Here is a 20,796-nt window from a genome sequence, read left to right on the forward strand (position 1 = left end):
TGGCTCTGTATATGTAAAAGTTTTACTCAAAAATCAATTTATGGGCGATAAATCACTTATAGTTGGTCGGAGGGTTTTATGATCATAGAATTTATGTAGAACTTGACAAGACGAGTATTTTTCCCATATCATGTTTGCTTCTATCTATTACGGTTTTTAAGGAGAATTCATAACTAGACTCAAGGTCGCCGTATGTCATCGAGTGATACATTTTTGGAAACTCCATATGTGACCTAGGATGAATGGTGGAAGTCTTATGTTTCTAAGCCTTACGGTTTTCAAAATAAAACAAAAATGACGGAAAATGATTTCGGTTAGAATTAAATAACTCATACAAGGTTAAGGTCCTACTAACCACTGCCGGGTTGAACGGCCACCCCCCCCCCCTCTATATAGTACCAAAAACTCACTGTGTGTATTATGGTTAAAAGTAGTCAAAATAAAGCTTAGAATAAGTACTTTAAAATCATATATATATATATAATTGAAGAATTTGTACAGTCATTGTACCATTAGCATACTAATTTTGGAAGCCTTATTTTCCAAGCTTCGCAATGGTATGCAAATTTAGATGTAATTTGTCCTGGGAATCAACAATGAAAATTACTTTCTCAACATGTAAAGTAATGTAAACGCTAGAAGTGTTCAGTGAGACCTAAATTTATATTTCCCAGCAACTCCGTTACGCATAGTTTTAGTCTAAAGTGTCGTAATAATGTGTCGCATACTCTTTCTGCCAAATCCATTTTAAGAAGTTACGAAAGAAATAATAATATTAATCAAAGGAATTACAGTACCTGAACCGATCCGTGCAACAAAAATTTCAATCGGTCATCGATCAGTTTACGGTTAGTCATCGATCCGTCAAACCGATCCATTAAACCGCTTATCTCATCACGGGACCATGGAGCAGTCACTGTATTTTACGGTTTGTATTGTTTTCTTCGTCAATCTTAATCATATTTACATAATGTAATAGATTTAAACATTAATTTATATTTTTATTTTACATTTATTTCAACAAAACTGCGATCAGATCGGTCACCGGTCATTGATCCGTCAACGATCAATCAGTCAACGGTCATCGATCCGTTAAATTGTTGCGCGGATCGGTTCAAGGACTGTACAGTAAGGTACATGGGCTGGTTTTCGAGGCGGTGTTGTCATAGATGTCACAGTGGTACGAGTTCAAGTCCCGCGGAAGGAATGATCACATTGATACAGAAAAAGATAATAGAAACTTATAGAATGGTCTGTAAAATTTTAACGATCTTAGAACTGTCAAATTTGCGAAGCAAATTGTTGGTCGTTCCCTCCGCGAAACTCGAACTTGAACCGCTGTGACATCTTTGGCAACACCGTCTGCACTAAGTCTAGCACCCTAGACCACTCGGCCAGCCAGGCTATATAAAAATACAGCTTTCGCGGACCGGGTCATTCCTCCTCGTATGATTAATCTAGGGTTGTAACTTTGTACCGATATATGGTAGTACGGGATAGTCTATTCATGTGTTATTATGTAGGATAGAGGATGAAATTTGACACAGCAAATCAATATTATACAACGTCTCTCTATTCGCCAATCAAAGTGATACAGTGATACAGGAAAGATCATATAAGTATAGAAGGGTCTATAACTTCAAAGTTTAAACTATAGATTAATATATTTTGACAAGATTGTCACCATGGTCATGAGTTTTGTTTATATGTAATGTATATTCCATTGTATATACCTCTTAGACCTGAGTAGTACTGGATAACACTAAATTCCAATCGATGGTTGGATTTCGTGCAAGAACATCGGTTACATTAATTACTCACTGGAAAGTGCCGTAGAGACTTTAAAATCGTTGGATTGCTTGTCAATACAATGGATAAAATAAAAAATATAGACAAAATTTTTTTTAGATGCAAACCAAGGGCCAGTTTTAAGGCTTATATTGGTGTTCCAGAGGACATTTAGGCATTACATCGGGCTTTGGGGATAAGTGGAAAAATATCGTCCCCCGATATTTCAATTGGAGTTTCCTAGGTCTGTACTGGTCGATTTAAGTGTCTTTTATATCCAAATGTATGATGTGGTCCAAGCTACAGCCAAACACATCAGTGCAAACATGTATGGAACCCTGTGGAATCAATAAAGCTCAATAGCCATAAGGGTGGTAGTAGGACAACCACCTTTCATTCGGAGCAAAATATAACAATTAAAGTAAAGTGTGAATATTTTTGTTATTTTTCAAATATATCAGATTATTAAAATTGCGTGTATTTTGTAAAGGAAACTCTGGTCAATAATGCAAAAATTTAGAATAGAGAAAGAGAATGTGGAATAGTGTCATACATATATTACATTTAAAAAAAAACTAATACAGTTTTGTAATTTATCTTTCAAGATATTTACATTCTTGGATTCATTGTTTGATTACCGCTGTAACCTTGGATCCCTTGATTACTCTTACATAAATTCAAGAATTTTATGCCATAGCAATAATAAAACATCGGATGAGGGTTTTGCCCCCCCTCCAATTTCTAGGGGCCACAATTGGCGCCTCCTCTAACTTAAGCCCTTAGTAACGGCCATGCAATCAATCTTCAAAAAGAGAGGACAGTCTTCAACTTGGACAATGATAAAATTATGAAAAAGAAATCCTGCCATTATTTTCATAGAAATTATAAAATATGAATTTATATCTATTATGATTAATTTGAAACCAAGTAATTTGAATTTTTTTACATTCTAAGTAAGTTATTTATTTAGAAATTACCATATGAATGTCTCACAAATATTGGCATAATACAATTTGGTTTAAGATGGTATTACAAGATTTTTTTTTCACTATCTATGAATGTTTTAAGACAAACTTTATGACATAAGGTACGATGATACATTTTAGGGAAAATTACCCCTCTTTATTTTTCATATACTACATTTTCCAAAATGATAAACTAATACTGAAGGACTCAAGATATACATGTAGAAGACAATAATCTCTATTGATATATTTTAATGCACTCGATAGTTGGTGCTGTCTTTGCTTACCTTGTTGTATTGTTAAATTAATATTCTTTCTATACCACTATGGTAGAATCACCAATTTCTACTTAAATCTCAAAAACTATTGGAAAATTCTTTGGGCTTTCGTTTTTTTTAATTTGAAGATCTCTACATTGGATCAAAGCTGACCGATGACTTCTTATTATAGTTAATGCCCTGTAAGGTGAACAATAACGTTTATTTATTAAGGTTCCTGTTTTTTTTTTTTTGGTTTTTTTTCTATTTTCAGTCAATATTCTGAAAAAGTAATAAGGAGGAACCAAGGTTATAGCGGTAATCAAAAGAATGCAATCCAGGGACAAAGACCAGGCATGGAAAACAGACATACACAACAAATACAATAAAGTAACTAAAATCATACATACAAAGTAATATAAGCAAATGACCAATTCGGCCTCCACTAAAAACTGGGAGCATGGACCAGGTGCACCGGTAGGGCAAGGTCCTTTTCTTTTCTAGAAACACCCGCCGAGTTGTTCACAAAAAATCAAGTCTGGGTAGACAAACCAGAAACCGGATACTACAGACACTATGAAGTCAGCCTCATATCTTGACCTACACATCGAAATCGATGGTAAAGGAAAACCATTGACCAAACTTTACGAAAATCGTGATGACTTTTAATTCAGAATTGTCAACTTTCCTTTCATCTGTGGCAACATCCCTTCGGCTCCTGCGTATGAAGTGTTCATATCACAACTCATAGGTTATGCTAGAGCTTGCCAGACTACGCAGACTTTTTGTCTCGCGCTAGAACTCTTACAACAGGGTTATGTTGCTACAATATTGAAGTAATCACTACATACGTTTTATGGTCGTCATCATGAACTCGTGGATCGTTATGGTGTATCCATCAGCACCATGAAAACTGATTTATTAAACGGGTCTTAGTTTTCCTTTCCTCGTTTGTCTACTCCGGACTTGACTTTTTATGAGCAGCTCGGCGGATGTTTCTAGAAAAGCAGAGGACGCTTACCCTACCGGTGCACCTGGTCCATGCTCCCAGTTTTTAGTGGAGTCCGAGATGCTCATTTAGTTTTGTTACTTTGTATGTATGATTTTAGTTACTTTATGTTCTTTGTTGTGTATGTCTGTTTTCCATGTCTGGTCTTTGTCCCTGGATTACATTCTTTTGATTACCGCTATAACCTTGGTTCCCTTGATTACTCTTTTAAAGATAATACTTCATCTTTGTAGCGGAAACTGAGATTAAAGGATCTAGCCAAACGATATTCTTTCTTTCGGATCAAATCAGCTATAAAGTCAGCCTCATAAAAGTAAAGGAATAGGTCAGCAAGTAAAGGAGCACAATTTGTTCCCATTGGAATGCCGACCGTTTGTTGAAAAGCATGTCAACCACATTGTCGATTAACACTTCCAACATATGGAAACATCTTTCTCTTTATATTTGGAAGATGATTTTGAATTATTTCCTACAAAGTATGACGAATCTCTACCAAGAACTATATATTTGTATCTACGTGTACCATTTTTATCGAAAAAAAAAACAACAGTGTATAATGTTTTAAGTCGAGATTTTAACTGAGTATTGGGAATAGAAGTATACAGTGTTGAAAATCATAGATTTGAATGATATTATATTCAGATAATAGTCTTGAACTGATTGTCTCCAAAAGATCTTTCGACTTTTTCAAGATCCACATTGAATTAATACCACTACGGGAGTAACAAGTGTTGTGGTAGGACAGCAGACCCTCTTTGACCGTTGTAAGCAGAGATGTCAAAAGTTTTGAAAGAGGTTTGGTGGTACATTTTGCAGATTCAGCTATGAAACGCTGATTGTATAGATTGTGGAGTTTAGGAATCCAGTACATAGACGGTAAATCACAATCATCGTTATTGGATGGAGAGACCAAAAGAGGATAGCACATATTTATGGTTTTCCACAATCTCTTCTTTGGAGAGTGTGGTAGCAGTATAGGTCTAATCACAGGTATTATTTTTTACGTCTACCTCCGATAATACACATTTGTTGTAAAACTTTTGCAGACAAAACCAAACCAATGTTGTTTTGGGCTTTGTCTGCTGGTACGACAACATATTTGTCATGTATAGTAGACAATGTTTTTGCTACATCGGGGTCATTGAAAAGTGATGTATCTTTGGCACTCATTTACATACTTAAAACTTTCATTCGTTTCAAAATTAAAGACCTCACGGCCTTTAACCATCCTATTAGAGAATCAATCTCTTCTTGTTATCGTTTTTACCATTTTCTTGTATAGTCCTCGGCGGGATCTATAAGAATTTTAAAGTTATAATTCCAATTTATGGAGCGTGGTGCAGAGTACTGTGTCCTATAGAAAGGATATTACACAGAGATTCGTTTTCGATGGTGGTTAAAAACCCCTAACGACGTAACCATAAGGACCATATTTGAATGGAGAGTTTAGCCTTGAAGTCCTCAATCTCGAGGTTCTGCAATAGCTTTTTATAATTGAATATTTTGGATGCAATGGGTGAAGTATAGGAATATGAAATAATTGGTATGGATTTGTCTTTGAAATATGAGGGAATTTGTTTGTGATGTCTTTGTGATGGAGGATGTTAGCCAAATCAATTGCATCTATACCTTTGTTGACAAACGGTAGTGGAAGAAATGATCGTTTTTCCTCATCCTGATTTTTCACACAAACTGGTTTAAAGTGTCTGTAGAAACAAATATCCAAAATGATGGCAACAGGTCTGTATAATGATGAGGTGGGGTCAGAAACAGGAGTGTCAAGACTTGTTTTGTCAAAGGAGTGTATTAGAGTGAGAGGCATAGAATAAAGTTTGGTTCTAACGTGATAAAGTCCAAGAGGTTTTTGTATGAAAGGAAGGAGACCATCCATGGAAACACCGTGTAACTTAGGTGACGTATAGTGGCGATGGCCATGACTCCTTTCCTGTCTTGGATTTTTGTCAAATAAATTCATCACATTTATGTTATTTTTATATTGGCTTGAAAGGTTTCCTATTCTTTTGATTACATGCTGGGGTTGTCAGGCTATAATACGGAAAACCTGACCGCAAACCATAGTGGTGCACCGTGTTCCTCGCACGTTAAAGAACCCAGCTGTGGTATTCGATAGGAGTAGGAACCTTTGCTCCGCCACAGGAGGCTAAATTGCACGACCTTACCCATCCCCCCCTTTTTCCAGTGGCAATCAAAATTTGTCGACCCTATTATCCTTGTGTTCCATCCTTTTTATTTCATTTCATGTTCATTTTATCATCCATTTCATGTTCATCGTCTGAATATAGCTGAAATATTGCTGCTCGGACGTTAAACCCCAACAAACAAACAAACAAAAAATATTCTTTTGACGTTGTTATTGCGTCCGTAAGGTATTACAGTACCTAGTCTGCGTATCCAGTATTCCTCTCTTTCCTGACGATAGTTTTTACTTAGAACGGGACTGTTTGTAAGATGGTATTTTTTTTCTAAAATACGAACTTTCATAGAGAGGACTGAATGATCTTGATGATTAAAGTGTTGATAAACTGTCGGGAATTTGGTGGTGTTAATTCACGAACGATGATCGCACATTCTTTTGTTTAATCGTTCTTGCGTTTCTCCGACATATACTAAAGCACTATAGCTGCATTCTAATCTATATATCAAGTTTGTTGAAAACATGTAAAGCTGTAGAGTTGTTAGCCTTGAAAGGTGAAACATGACATTTTTTAGACAATATCTTGAAAACTTTAATAGATAGAAAAAACAAATATGAATGAAATGATCCTAATGAGTCTCCATTGCGTCAAAGGAAAAAAAAATGACCTTTTGGAGTTTTCAGCAAATATCTTAAATCTATGATAGATAGGAAACATATTTTAAAATGAAAAAAAAAAGAAAAAAATAGTCCTTATGATAAGGCCTTAAAATATCTATTTCAGCTTAAAGTTATTGGACGGCTGAATGTTAGAGTTATTGCCATTGAAGTGCAAAAAATGAACCAGGTGAACGATTCAGATTCTTGGGAGCCTCTAGTTTATATCACACAATTATTCCCACTTTAATAAATTTAATAATGGTTATATCAATACAAAATATTTAAGAAAAAACAGTAAGTTATTAGACATTTTGTAACTTTAAGTGTTCATATTACATTAAATATCAAGAATATTGTATTGAAATTTTATTGATCATTTAAAAAAATGCCATGGTTACCATTTCAAAGTATATTTTTCTTAATTTCAGGAATATACTATTTGTATTTTTTTTAAATTATAGATTAAACTTTGATGTATATGGTCTATATTTTGAAATAAACCACAAACAGATCAATTTTTCACTTTGTTACAAACATTAAAAATGTCTATCCAGAGCTTGCCGAAACTACGCAGATTATTTTGTATCTCGCTAGAATTCTATCAAAAGGACTTCGGGAACAAGGTTATGTTGCTACAAGATTGAAGTCATCATGAACTCGTGGATCGCAACGATGTATCAATCTACGCCATAAAAACTGATTTGTTGAACTATCATAGTTTTCCCTTCCTCTTTCGTCTTCCCCGGACTTTATTTATTATGAACAACTCGGCAGGAAAAGCAAAGGACGCCTACCCTACCGGTGCACCTGGTCCATGCTCCCGGGTTTTAGTGGAGTTCGAGATGCTCATTTGCTTTTGGTAATTTGTATGCATGATTTTAGTTACTTTATTTTATTTGTTGTGTATGTCTGTTTTCCATGTCTGGTCTTTGTCCATGGATTCCGTTCTTTTTATTACTGCTATATCCTTGGTTCCTCTGATTACTCTTTCTAGTATCTTATAATACCTTATTTAAGAATACGACACACACATTTAATCTTGTTTAGTCTTACAAAAAAGAAGTACTATGCTAACTTTTACAAAACCTGAGAACAGCAAATGAATCAACTTAGATGTGTTATGAGAACAAGTTCCTGCATCTGGTAAAGTTACCACTGAAAAACACTTTAGCAAATAAATCTAAGGTCAACGGTTTACATAGCAACCGAATTAATGCCAAGAAAATTCATATCATTTTTTTTAAATTGAGCAATATTATTGGCTCATATACCAAATTTGGTGAAAATCTGACACTTTTGATTTCCAAGCCCTTCCTTTTTCGTCTTCCACTTTTGATGAACAACTCTGTTAATGTTTCTAGAAAGACAGAAGACAATTATCTTACCCGCGCACCTGGTCCATGCTACCGAAAAGCTCATTTACTGTTGTTACCTGTATGTAATATTTTAGTTACTTTATATACTTTGTTGGATCCAGCAGCAGATATTGTTTATCCAAGTGGTTTTTGTGTTCTTATATTTTTTTTTTAGTTTGATTCTGAATAATTATCATCGTTAATGATTTTTTTATACTTTTTATACTGCTGTTAATACCTGGTATATGCTCCCAGTGTTTCGTGGAATCCGATTCGTTCATTTGTTTTTGTTTTTGTTTTGTACGTATTATTTTGGTTATGTTATGGTTCTTGTTGTGTGTGTCTGTTTTGAATGCCTGATTTGAGTCCCTATAAAACGTGTTTCTGGTTTTATTGGTTCCTTTTATTACTTTTTAATGATTTATCCCCGAAATGTAACGTTTCCATGACCTTATTTATTGTTTTTTTTACCAGCAAAACAAAAAGTGATAGTGAGCATAAATTGTAATTTTCGGAGGTATAACTAGTCATTTTTTTAGATGTTATTCAAACACAAACTTGATAATATTCAGTATAAAAGTAATATAACATATATTGTCTGCAGCTAATGGTGGTATTTTCAAGAAGTAAATCACGGAAACTCCAGTTTATCATAAATTACCACGGGTTGACCATTGATGTCGCACTTATTTTTGCTCGAACTAAATATAACATGTAGAAGCTTGAAGTTCATTTATCAGTATAAATGATTTATCATGTACATTAATTGTCTATACAAGTTTAATTACAAGTTTGTAGGCAAGTCGATGTGGCGGAAATATCTTTCTCAATTTAATGAAATTATTAAAAGATTCATTGAACTAGGACCTAATTGAAACATTTGAAGTGCTAACAAATCATGAACATGTTTGTTGAAGGATTGTGAGAAGGGTTCGGGAGGGACCAAGGACTCATTTAAACATTTAAAGACTTTGAACAATTTTTAATTGATTATGACAAATTGTAACAAGTCCTCGAAAGAAATGACCCCAAAAGTAAAAATTGTGAAAAAAATAATAATAATAAAAAAAAAATAAATAAAATAAAATAATAATAATAATAATAATAATAATAATAATAATAATAATAATAAATACAAATAAGCCATACTGTTAGTCACGCATAGTATTTTCAGAGGTTATGGCATTTAACAAAGAAGGGTAATGCATGGTTAGCTAAACCCAATGACTACATACATGCAAAGGGAAATGACATTAAATGTTGCAAAATGAAATAAAAGTTAAAACGAGATCTTAGACAATTTTTTATTATGTACGACTAAACTGTTGAATACAGAAATGAATGTTGTAAAAGGAAATGAATGTTGACATGAGATCTTTTACCCCTCCCGTGTCATTCCCAACTCTATCCGACCGTATTAGGCGAATAAGAAAACGAATGTTGAAAAAAAAGAAATGAATAATATATCTGACCCCCCTTTCGAGTCCATTGCGATCATTTCAACTCTGTCCGACATAATATGGCGAAAAAAGGAAATGAATGTTAACATAATATCTTCGACTCCTCAGAAGTCGATTGCGACCTTTCCCAACTATGTCGACCAAGAATGGCAAAAAAAAAAAGGAAATGAATGTTGAAAAAACAGAAATTAATGTTAAAATTAGAGTCTGACTTCTCCCGAATCGATTGCGATCATTTCCAACTCTGTGCGACCTAAAATGGCGAATAAGGAAATCAATGTTGAAATACGATCTCTGACCCCTCTCGAGTCGATTGCGACCATTTCCAACTCCATTGGAGAATAGAGAAATTAATGTTGAAATGAGTCCTTGGTCCTTCCCGAACCCCCCTCACAATACTTCCTCGAAAGATGCTTAATGATTTATTAGAACTTTAAAATACTTCATTTGTAAAAAAAACACCATTTGGATGTTTTCTATGATAATTTCCAATTCTGTATTTGAATGTTGAAAAAAGGAAAAGGAGAAAACTTGAACTCTGGCTTTTTTATAGAGTTATCTATGTTTTGCTAATAACCACAATATTGGCTGATGGGCTGTGTTTCATACATTAAGAATAACTGGTTTATTTCATTGTCCAGAAAAAAAATACAAATATAAAGATATCAGTGACATGATGACATGGCAAACATCAACATTTGCTTGAATAATACAATTAACTGATAAAATCAGAAAAAATCACTCTGCACTTTCTATGGGCATTTAGTTTAAGGGTTTTATTTCTATAGATGATTAATGGATTTTCCCATAAAGGCAAACGTAAGGAAATACTTATATCAGAGCAAAATATATTTTTACTTCACTTCGTTTTGAGGTTTTCTCAATGTTTGGATTAGCAAAGTTCCCGAAACATTTCTCTATGTTGATGCAATATCTGCACAAAAAATATTTATCTAACGTAAACTGTATTTCCGTATAAAAGCAAGTTTGGGAGGGCTGCCTCCGCCAGACAGAAGAGGAACAGTTTACAAACAATTTATAGTGAAATGAATTATTTTTCTTTGTTTGTGTATTGATTCTAATTCTAAATTCTAAAGCCTCATATCTTGACCTACACTTAGAAATTGATGGTAGAAGAAAACGATTGACCAAACTTTACGACAAACGTGCTGACTTTTCATTCAGAATTGTCAACTTTCCTTGCATCTGTTGCAACATCCCTTCAGCTCCTGCGTGTGGAGTGTTCATATCACAAACCATACGTTATGCCAGAGTTTGTCGAAACTACGCAGACGTTTTGTATCGCGCTATAACTCTAATAAATAGTCTTCTGGAACATTGTTATGTTGCTACCAGATTGTAAACATCTTTCTCTGTATATTTGGAAGACGAAATGGAATTATTTCTTACAAAGTATGAGGAATCTCTACCAAGAACTATATATTTGTATCTAGGTGTACCATCTGTTATGGAAAAAAACAAGGATATATAATGTTTTTAAGTCGGGATTTTAACTGAGTATGGGGAATAGAAGTATACAGTGTTGAAAAATCATAGGTTTTAATGCTATTTTATTCAGATAATAGTCTTAAACTGATTGTCTCCAAAAGATCTTTTGAATTTTTCAGGATCCACATTGAATTAATACCACTACGGGAGTAACAAGTGTTGTGGTAGGACTGTAGACCCTCTTAGACAGTTGTGAGTATAGAAGTTAAAAGTTTTGAAAGAGGTTTGGTGGTACATTTTGCAGATCCAGCTATGAAACGTTGTGTGTATGGATTCTTGTGAAGTTTAGGAATCTAGTACATAGACGGTAAATCACAATCATCGTCCTTGGTAGAGAGACCAAAAGAGGATAGCACATATTTTTGGTTTTCCACAATCTCTTCTTTGAAGAGAGTGGTAGCAGTGTAGGTCTTATCACTGCTATTATTTTCTACGTCTACCTCTGATAATAAACATTGGCTATAAAACGTTTTTTTATAACGTATCTCTTTATCATTACTTCTGAGTCTATCTGATGGTCGATGTGTTCTAAACTGTCGTTTAGCGTCTGCTTATACATTATCTCTCTAGCGAGTCTTAAGCTTGTTTCTGTATTATTTAATCTAACAGTCTGAAATATATCTAATGCACGCAACATATACCGCGATTGTAACGTGGGTGCCACAAATTTCATCATTTCATTTAAAACGTACTCAAAAGAACATATTTATGTCTATTTGGTATAAAATATGTTATTGGTAATGTTCTGGTTATATTATTGCAAATGAGTGTCACAAACTATAACTTGTTTACATATATATTAACTATCAATAATGTAATTAACAACTACAGTATGTAATGTAATTCTTCTTAAAACGAATTAAGTAACACAGCAAAGTTCAACTTTAAGAATACTGCCTTCAATATGGTAAGTTTTTTGTATTGTTTTTGAAAGGTTTTAGACTGCACTGCACCTTGGCTTTGAGTCCTGGTTTAAAAACAACCAATATCTTGCGATATGTTTAAATTTCTTACCTTGTATGTAATAATTAGTTATCAAGAGATGATTAGTGGTTATTTCCAATGAAAAATACTTTTTTTATTGAAAAGAATAGTAATTTATTTATCAAATATAATCTATAAGTATATTTATCATCATGAACGTTTTACACAACTATTGTGATATAAAGTCTAGCTATAAATCGAAAAAACATGTATGAACAAAATCATGTTCACAGTATTGCAATTTAGTCTGTTATATTAACATTTCAAACAACACGTTATTTAGATTAACTGTTGAATAATCAATAGATGAACAATGGAATTCCATGCAAACAGAAAATAAAACGCAGACGTAAAGTAGCACTTTGTAAGCTTTGTCTGAGGAAACAATTATTAACTTTTTACGGGAAACTTTATAATATCAGTGTGATTTGTATTACATGCATGGCTGATAATACACATTACAAACATATTTAAATGTGTAGTATAGTTAGGTCCTGTGTTTGAAACAAAATACAGGACCATTTAACGACAAAATGCTCATTTCATTTTTTTTTTTTACTTTTAGATCAAAGAAATGAACTTTAATCGGTCGTTACTTGGTAGAGGTTATGTAGGCGTGGCAACAGTATGATTGGTCAAGGAAAAATCCAATACACCTAACTAACAGAGGTTCAATCTTAAAAGGACCATATTCAATTAAGCGGATAACAGGAAAATATTACTAGACATACACTTACCATCATAACTTCCACACTGATGTAGTAAGTATACTATTTGATTAACATATTTTATTACACGACTGGATGTTGAAGTTATCTGTTTTATTATATAGGTTGCAGTGATTTGCAGAATGTTCTCAGTGAAAAACAAAATCTAAAATTTACTCTGTGTAATTAATTCGTTAATTTTACACTCGCACTTTCTCACGTCAACATGTCACAAATATCAATCCGCCGCTCACCCAATTTTAAATTCATGTTGAAAATAGCAACGATTAATATGATAATAATTGGTTATCGTTAATTACCAGAATATGATCATTCCTGCCAACACCGAATTAAGATTTAACTAGTGCACAGAAAAATTTCCGCACATCCGTTACATCTAGGCGTTCTTCGGCATTCCTGATCATATTTTGGTTATTAAAGAATCAAAAATATTTAAAACAAAACTGTTGCAATACCTGGTTATCGATCTTTTTGAAAAGTGTAGAGCTGTTAATAATTAAATTCATGCAAAGAGAGCAAAGATAATCCTATCAAAAACATTAAAGAATTAGTACTTTGAAGTATTTTTAATGAGCCAATACTGTAAACTGTAAACAATATCGACTGTAAACAGTATGTTTCAAAAGAAAATGAACATATTGCATATTGTTAAGAAAATAGAAGTATTTAGAATAACTATTAATTTTTTCGTCATGTGTTTTTTTTTTTTTTTTTTTTTTATAATTATTATTAAAGAATGCAGTATATTTGATAGTTAATTTAGAAATGTAAATGTGAATGCTGAAGTATAGACTTCCAAATAGTTTGTTTTACATGTTTCATATTGAAAACATATGAAGCAAATCGTGTGAACACTGTTCAATTAGGTGCCTTTTAAAGGAAAAATATATAAATGATCGGTTATCTATCGACGTAGTTAATGTACTTAATCAATACCGATGTGGAGTGAAATATTTTGGATTGTCTGCAATGTAAATTTAATAACAAGAAATAAAAAACGTATTTACACTATGAATAATTTTTATTTTTAGATTGGTTGGTTGAGGAACAGGAAATTTGGAACTTATTAAAGCTAAGTTATTGCTTATTAAACAGTTTTATTACAGTTGTTAATGCACTCATACACAATCGTCATATATAGTACCAAGACCGATCTATGCAACTAAGTTTACGATCATTTATTAATAAGTTAATAGTTTCAGATCATTTGTTCAACTGTCAAACAGTTTCTGTAAAAAAAAAATAGCAGCGGCATTCTGCAAACGAAATCTGGCACTAGTTTTTGATCTATCACAGATCAGTTAATATCATCCATTAACCAGAGAAATTGTTTCGCTGATAAGTTCAGAGTCATATATAAACATATTATTAATAATTATAAGCTTATTCGGCTGTTAAAGGTAAACCGTGATTGACAAATATACAGTAGCGATCCCTTCTACCTACTCTTGAAATCCGTCAGAATCTGTCAGACAAAAAAAAGGTCCATGACAGCAAATATAACAGAATTCCTTACAGGGCCTGACCGATCCTGACAGAAACTATCCTGGGTCACGACAAAGAAAAACGAAAAGCTGTTCTAAACTGTCATACCACTGGACAGTTATTGATACTAGTTCAGTCTATCTTAGAACAGGAAGACTGGTTAAAAAAATAGTGGACACAGTACTAAATAGTTGATTTTTTTCTGTCTGATGTAATTTGGACTATTTTAATACTTAAAAGCAATAAATCATTAAAATTAATATTGAATTGATTCGACCTGTTGTCTGATGGTTTGATATAGCTATCATGTGGGTGACTATGACATATATATTCTAGTCAAAATACTTTAGATATGACATTTTCTTGCAAAATGTATGGGTGTGAGCACTTTTCAATTTCCAAAAGGGTATTATCTCATTGTAAAAGTGTTCAATGTAAGTATCATGCTGGTAATTGGGACATATTTGTGATAGTCAAAATTCTAAAAATACATATGTTTGCAAAATGTATGTGTACGAGCACTTTTGATTTTCTTAAGGGTCTACAATTATTTAATAACATGTTACTTTTAAGTTGAACTAATATGTGGGTGACTACAACACACATATTTTAGTCACAACTCTATAAGAATGATATTTCTTGTAAAATGCATGAATGCAAGCACTTATAATTTCCATTACGTCTAAAAGAATTGAATATAATGGTTTATTTTTTTTTTATTTCACTATCATGTGGGTGCTCATGACTGCGACACATACATTTCAGTCATAATTCTTTACAAATTACACTTTTTTCTTGCAAATTGTACGAGTATGAACACTTTTATTCCCGATAAAGCTCTTACATATATAAAATATATGAGGCTAAACACTTTAAATTTTAATAAGAGTATACAATTATTGTATGAAATGTCAATCTAATTTTCATTTGGTTGCGTATGACACATATACTTCAATCCAAATTACTATACATTCGACATTTTCATGCAAAGCATTTGTAATTTCGATCAGTCGAAGCTCATTGGATATGTGTTTGCAGAATCTTTGAGTGCGAGTACTTATGATTTCAATAAGGATCTTAAATTGTTGTATACAATGTATTTGTTTTAAATCTTACTATCATTTGGATGACTGTGACAAATATATTTCAGTCAGAATTATTTTAATTTGACATTTTTTTGCAAATATATGAGTGCGAACACTTTCAAGTGACGTAGCGCCTGGTACGGTAGATATGGCAAGGGTCGTACCAATATTGTCTGTTGGTACTGGATGTTGTACATTAATTGAAACATAGGGTAACAGCTAACTAGAATAAGTTAAAATATAACAAAGCTTCCTTCTCACCATACCATTTGAAAATATGTCATAAACTATTCTAATCAACGCAATTTAGAAGTTGAATATTACTGGCTAGGTGATGTTATACAGATTGACAGATTGATGTCAAACATAACAGTTTCTAATTAGAGAGTTTCAAGACCCATGCTAGATTACGACATAGTTTATTTAAACCCCCAACAGATTCTGGCAAGGTGTGTCGCGATTTAGAACAGTTTCTGACTGTTTAGAACTTTTCAATGAGAGCAAACTCTCACAGAATCGAAGAGTGGTGAGGAATGTGCCAACTGTATATAGTATGTACGAAATTAGTCTATGTTATGGAGTTCTTTGCTCTTATTCGATTTCGAATATGTCATAAATTTATCTTTATTGCAGATTTGTCATTTATTAGGGTAAACAAAGATGACAAGAAGACACGCGACCACAAATAACGACAGCGCTATTAATAGTAAAAATGTAGATTAAAACAAAATCCACAAAAATAAAAAAAAAGTGTTATTGTGTTCAAATCGGGTTTAGTAATTCCTTCTACATCGTGATGGGCCTAAATGAATACACATTCATGAAATTCCTTACGGAGGTGAAGCCTGAAATCGCAATGTTGAATGTCTGGACAGGAAGTTTAATTTAGTAATTCATCAATTGAGAAAGATTTAATGTGCGTGCCTCGAAGCTGTCCAGCAGAAACTATCGTATACTACATTTTTGTTTTGCATGTGTCAAGTGTTGTTACTCGATCAATATCACAATGAAGATGATAGAGAAATATAAATGTTTACCACTTTAACAATGCTAAGGTAAGCCTTACAAAAAATAATCATATTCGTCCTTTATGTTTGTACTAACAACATGCGGCTATTATTGCAACATATATTTCTGAATATTTATTTAATTTTTTGGTAACAATTTAAGACAAGGTTGGAGACAAATTTCTATTTAAACTAAGAGCTTACAGTTAAAAGTTCGCAATTTCATAAGCCTTTTCTTTAACTTATCCTTTGTCGATATCAACTTGTTTTGTTTCGGGAGATATTTATTTGATTTGATGTAATATTAAGCAATTTGCTTTATATTGTATTGTAAGATTGTAAAAAAAAACACATAAAACCCTATCACTATCTAATTTACGTTTAAAACTTTGTATGGCGTAAAATTTAGAACCTGGATGTAATTACATGGTAACTTTCTGTATAACAACTCGGTTTAAGTTTGACCTTTTACCTTTTGAACTTTTTGCGGATATATCAACCACATGGGCTTTGTCTAATTTGCACTTTTTTATTTGAATTTCATATCTTAAAATATAATTTTAGATCTGGATGACACCATGATCATCATTTTGTAAATATGTTGACATTTAATAAGTGTATCCATCTACACCACGAACAATGAATTATTCAACTTGTTACAGTTTTCCTTCCTCTTTTGTCTACTGTAGACTTGACTTTTTTATGAGCAATTCGGTGGGTGTTACTAAAAAGCAGAGGACGCTTACCATACCGGTGGACCTGGTGCATGCTTCCAGTTTTTATGTATGAAGTCCGAGTTGCCCATTTACTTTTGTTACTTTGTATGTATTATTTTCGTTATATAATGTTTTCGTTGTGTCTGTCTGTTTTTCATGTCTGGTCTTTGTCCCTAGATTACATTCATTTTATTTACGCCAGACTCTTGATTAATATCTCATGGACATTTTTACATTTAAGAAGAGACTTAATTCTTTTTAAATAATAAGATAATTATATTTTATAATTCGTAGTATTTTAAGACCAAGACAACACGAACATCATGTTTGATGTCTTTGTTTAGATAGTATACATACATTACATCGCCATATTTCCTTTGAATTGTTTTGTTTGTTCATTGTCGTTGTTCGTTATTTGTAAACTTTGCGTTATTCCTTCCAGTAAATCGTCTAAATATTTCTTTAAGATATAATAAACGTTGAAACGAAATTTTGTTGTATATTTTTTATCGAGTTTATATGTATCATACCAAAAAAAATCTAAATATTCCCACAACCGTCTTGAAAGTTGTCTCAAATATATTACGATATGAGTACATTGCGTAGAAGATACAAGTGTTAAGAAGTTGGTATTGTAACTTTGATTATTTTCCACCTTATTTGTTTAAATAAAAGTACTGATAATACCAGCAATTTTTAAATGCATGCATATTTTTACTAATTGCAATTACCTGTATATGTTTGAACCAGTTATTAAATGGATTTCATATCTTAAGTGTTTTTTTTTTTTTTTTATTTGCAGATATAAAGACGACATTTCTAGATGTTTAGCAGTCATCGGAATAATGCATCTTTTTATGAATAAAGTCAAACAATGTTTTTTTTTCTATGCAGAAATCGGAGAAACCACGATTACTAACTTCATTGTTCCCATGGTTTTACTATTGGTTCTTCCCCTCAGTTAGGCTTATTTTAGTTAATACTTATATTTTTCTGGATATTTATTTTTACAGTTGCAAAGAGCTAAATGTAATTGTAGAATATCACGTTAAAGTCATTAATGCGTGAAATGGGGAGTATTGTGATCATGCTAAAGTACTTTAAGCCCGCCGCATTTATTGAGCCTGCCCCAAGTCAGGAATTGCAGGGCCACTGTACATATTGCTTCGTTTTCACTGTCAGTTTACTTTTATGTTGCTGGAGTCGATAGGGGCAACCGATTGCTTTACCCATGTATATTGTTATTTTGGGCTAGCTGCAATATAACCCATGGTTTGAAAGTTTGTTCCTCATTCACTAAAGACGAATAGGTGGCTTTGAGCTGATATGTATCCCTCCCCATGGAGTTGTTCTCTCTTTTATGCATTCACTACATCCTGCGTTTTCAGACTAAAAACTGAGAATAATATACACAGAATATCTTAAATTAAACAAACTCAACAAAACCATTACAGAACAAAAAATAAACCTTAAACTAACAAACCAAAAACCACAGAAATAACAGACAAATTATAGATAACAAAAAATAAAACCGGCAAAACCAAACAACATAAAACAACCTAGACCGTATAAAAAAGTGGGGGCAATCCTCAGATTTGGTCAGTTATACGGAGGTATGGAACAGTCTTTAAAACCGACACAACAGTTCCATAATAATGTTATATAAAGAGTTTGATCACAATGAAAAATGATTTTATAAGTTTTGTGTGTCCTTCAATGTATTTATTGTATCAATTGTCACAAATAAATACTGAAATTGAAGGAGTATCACCATAGGTTATTGTGTATATGTAGAAAGACGGTTGATACAATCGATTTGCCATTCTCTAATGATTACATCCAGTTTTTCCTTTTGCCAGGAATTTTCATCTGTCTGATGGTACACGAATGTGATGGGCTACACTAAACATCTAAAAATCAGGCCTACCGAATCTCGTGAATATCACTTCTTTACAACATTTAAAGCCGATCCAATAATTTTACGACAGTTGAAGTGTGGCTTTTTCCACTACAGGAACAAATTAAAGTAATGTGTCAAGGTCGCCCTGAACATGAACTACTCCTTAAAAACGCTCCCATTGTGTTCCAATATTATTGTAAACGGGGCAGAAAATCCTCATTCAATTTAGAGTGATGTCTGCACGTTGCAGTATATTACTTCCTATATTTATTTCTCATTATTTGTCTCTTGACTTTAAAATCATTTGTTCTGCTTTGGGCTGTTAAGATAGACCTTTTATGCTTACCAATCGTTTACCTACATTTATGGCGATAAACTGAAGATTTAAAAATCTTTGAGGCTCTGATCTAAAGCGTTTAGTGCGAGAGTTATTGTACATGTAATGTACCGTTTTTGTGTTGGTTAAAATGTCATATAGATGAACGTCCGGGAGTATCAATGTGATTAGTACTTAAATGACTTACATTACACATAGAAAAAAAAAAGATGAATAAATGAACATTCAATCAATGTTAAGGGCATTATGAAACATTAACAAATACAATAAGCAGACCGAACATTTTCATATATAAGTTGAACTGAAACAATTGAATTGAATTGAAAAGACGTGGATAATCTATAAAGTGTTATTTGCACTTTGACCAACGAAATATTATCTTTTCAATAAATTTAAATATTTGCACTGATGAAGAATTATTCCTTCTGAATTGTTATTATATTAAGATAAAAAAAAAAAAAAAAAAAAAAAAAAACTGTCTCCTTAAACACGCTTGGTTAGAGACTCACATATTTCCAAATCTTCAGTTGAGATACAATGAAGAATATCCGAAATGTTAGCAATGAAATGCTACGGATAATGGATCAAATGTAACTTTAATCAAAACGGGATCAATTTGAAAGTCAGGATACTAAGATGAAATAAAAAACATGGCGAAATGCATAACTAACAACAAACTGGAAAGTAAAATGAATGAGTAACCTCTATTCCATTAATAAATATGCATTTGGGCCTAAAGCTTTGTAGGATATAAACCTTATTTATCTTTAGGAGTTATTAATGTCAAAGAAGGCCATGACAAATCACATGCATTTGTTCATATGTCATTGTTTGTAAAGAATTTGTAAAGTATTGATATTCTCGCAATTTTAGGTTAAATGCAGCACAAACATTAGTGTGATATTAACAAAATGGAAACTCCATGCTCGGGATCAGATTGAAAATAACTATCGGTGAATGGGGAATCAATGCTTTTGATTGCATTTTCTTTCACGGAAAACCACAACCCATGTTTTTATTTGTAGTTGTCTACTAGACATATTGGTCAAACTCGGTATCAAAGAATAATATAGGGAACCAAGGTTATAGCGGTAATCCGGTAATCAAAAGAATGCAACCCAGGGACAAAGACCAGACATGGGAAACAGACATACACAAAGTAACTAAAATCATATATACAAAGTAACAAAAGCAAATGAGCAACTCGGACTCAAACCTGAGAGCATGGATCAGGTGCAACGGTGTGGGTAAGCGTCTTCTGATTTTCTAGAAACACCTACCCAGTTGCTCATAAAAAGTCAAGTCCTGGGTAGTCGAAAGAGAAAAGGGAAACCATGACACGTTGAACAAATCAGTTTTCAAGGCGCAGATGAATACACCTAACGGTCAACGAGTT

The 20,796-nt window shown here is 32.8% G+C and overlaps 1 long non-coding RNA gene across 2 annotated transcripts; it reads left to right on the top strand.

Annotated features, from left to right (window-relative positions):
- Window positions 1-12,420: 12,420 nt before the first annotated feature.
- On the top strand, window positions 12,421-18,040 carry LOC148604020 (uncharacterized). Of its 2 annotated transcripts, none has more exons than XR_015916539.1 (3): window positions 12,421-12,903; window positions 13,902-16,495; window positions 17,012-18,040. It is a non-coding gene; the product is annotated as an uncharacterized LOC148604020 (long non-coding RNA). The 2 variants fall into 2 exon arrangements; XR_015916540.1 differs by having other exon boundaries at window positions 12,422-12,903; window positions 17,137-18,040.
- Window positions 18,041-20,796: the final 2,756 nt, after the last annotated feature.

Source organism: Perna viridis, chromosome 11 (genome assembly GCF_037379345.1).
Source record: "Perna viridis isolate PV_CMFRI_1.1 ecotype Kerala chromosome 11, ASM3737934v1, whole genome shotgun sequence".
Taxonomy (NCBI): Eukaryota; Metazoa; Mollusca; class Bivalvia; order Mytilida; family Mytilidae; genus Perna; species Perna viridis.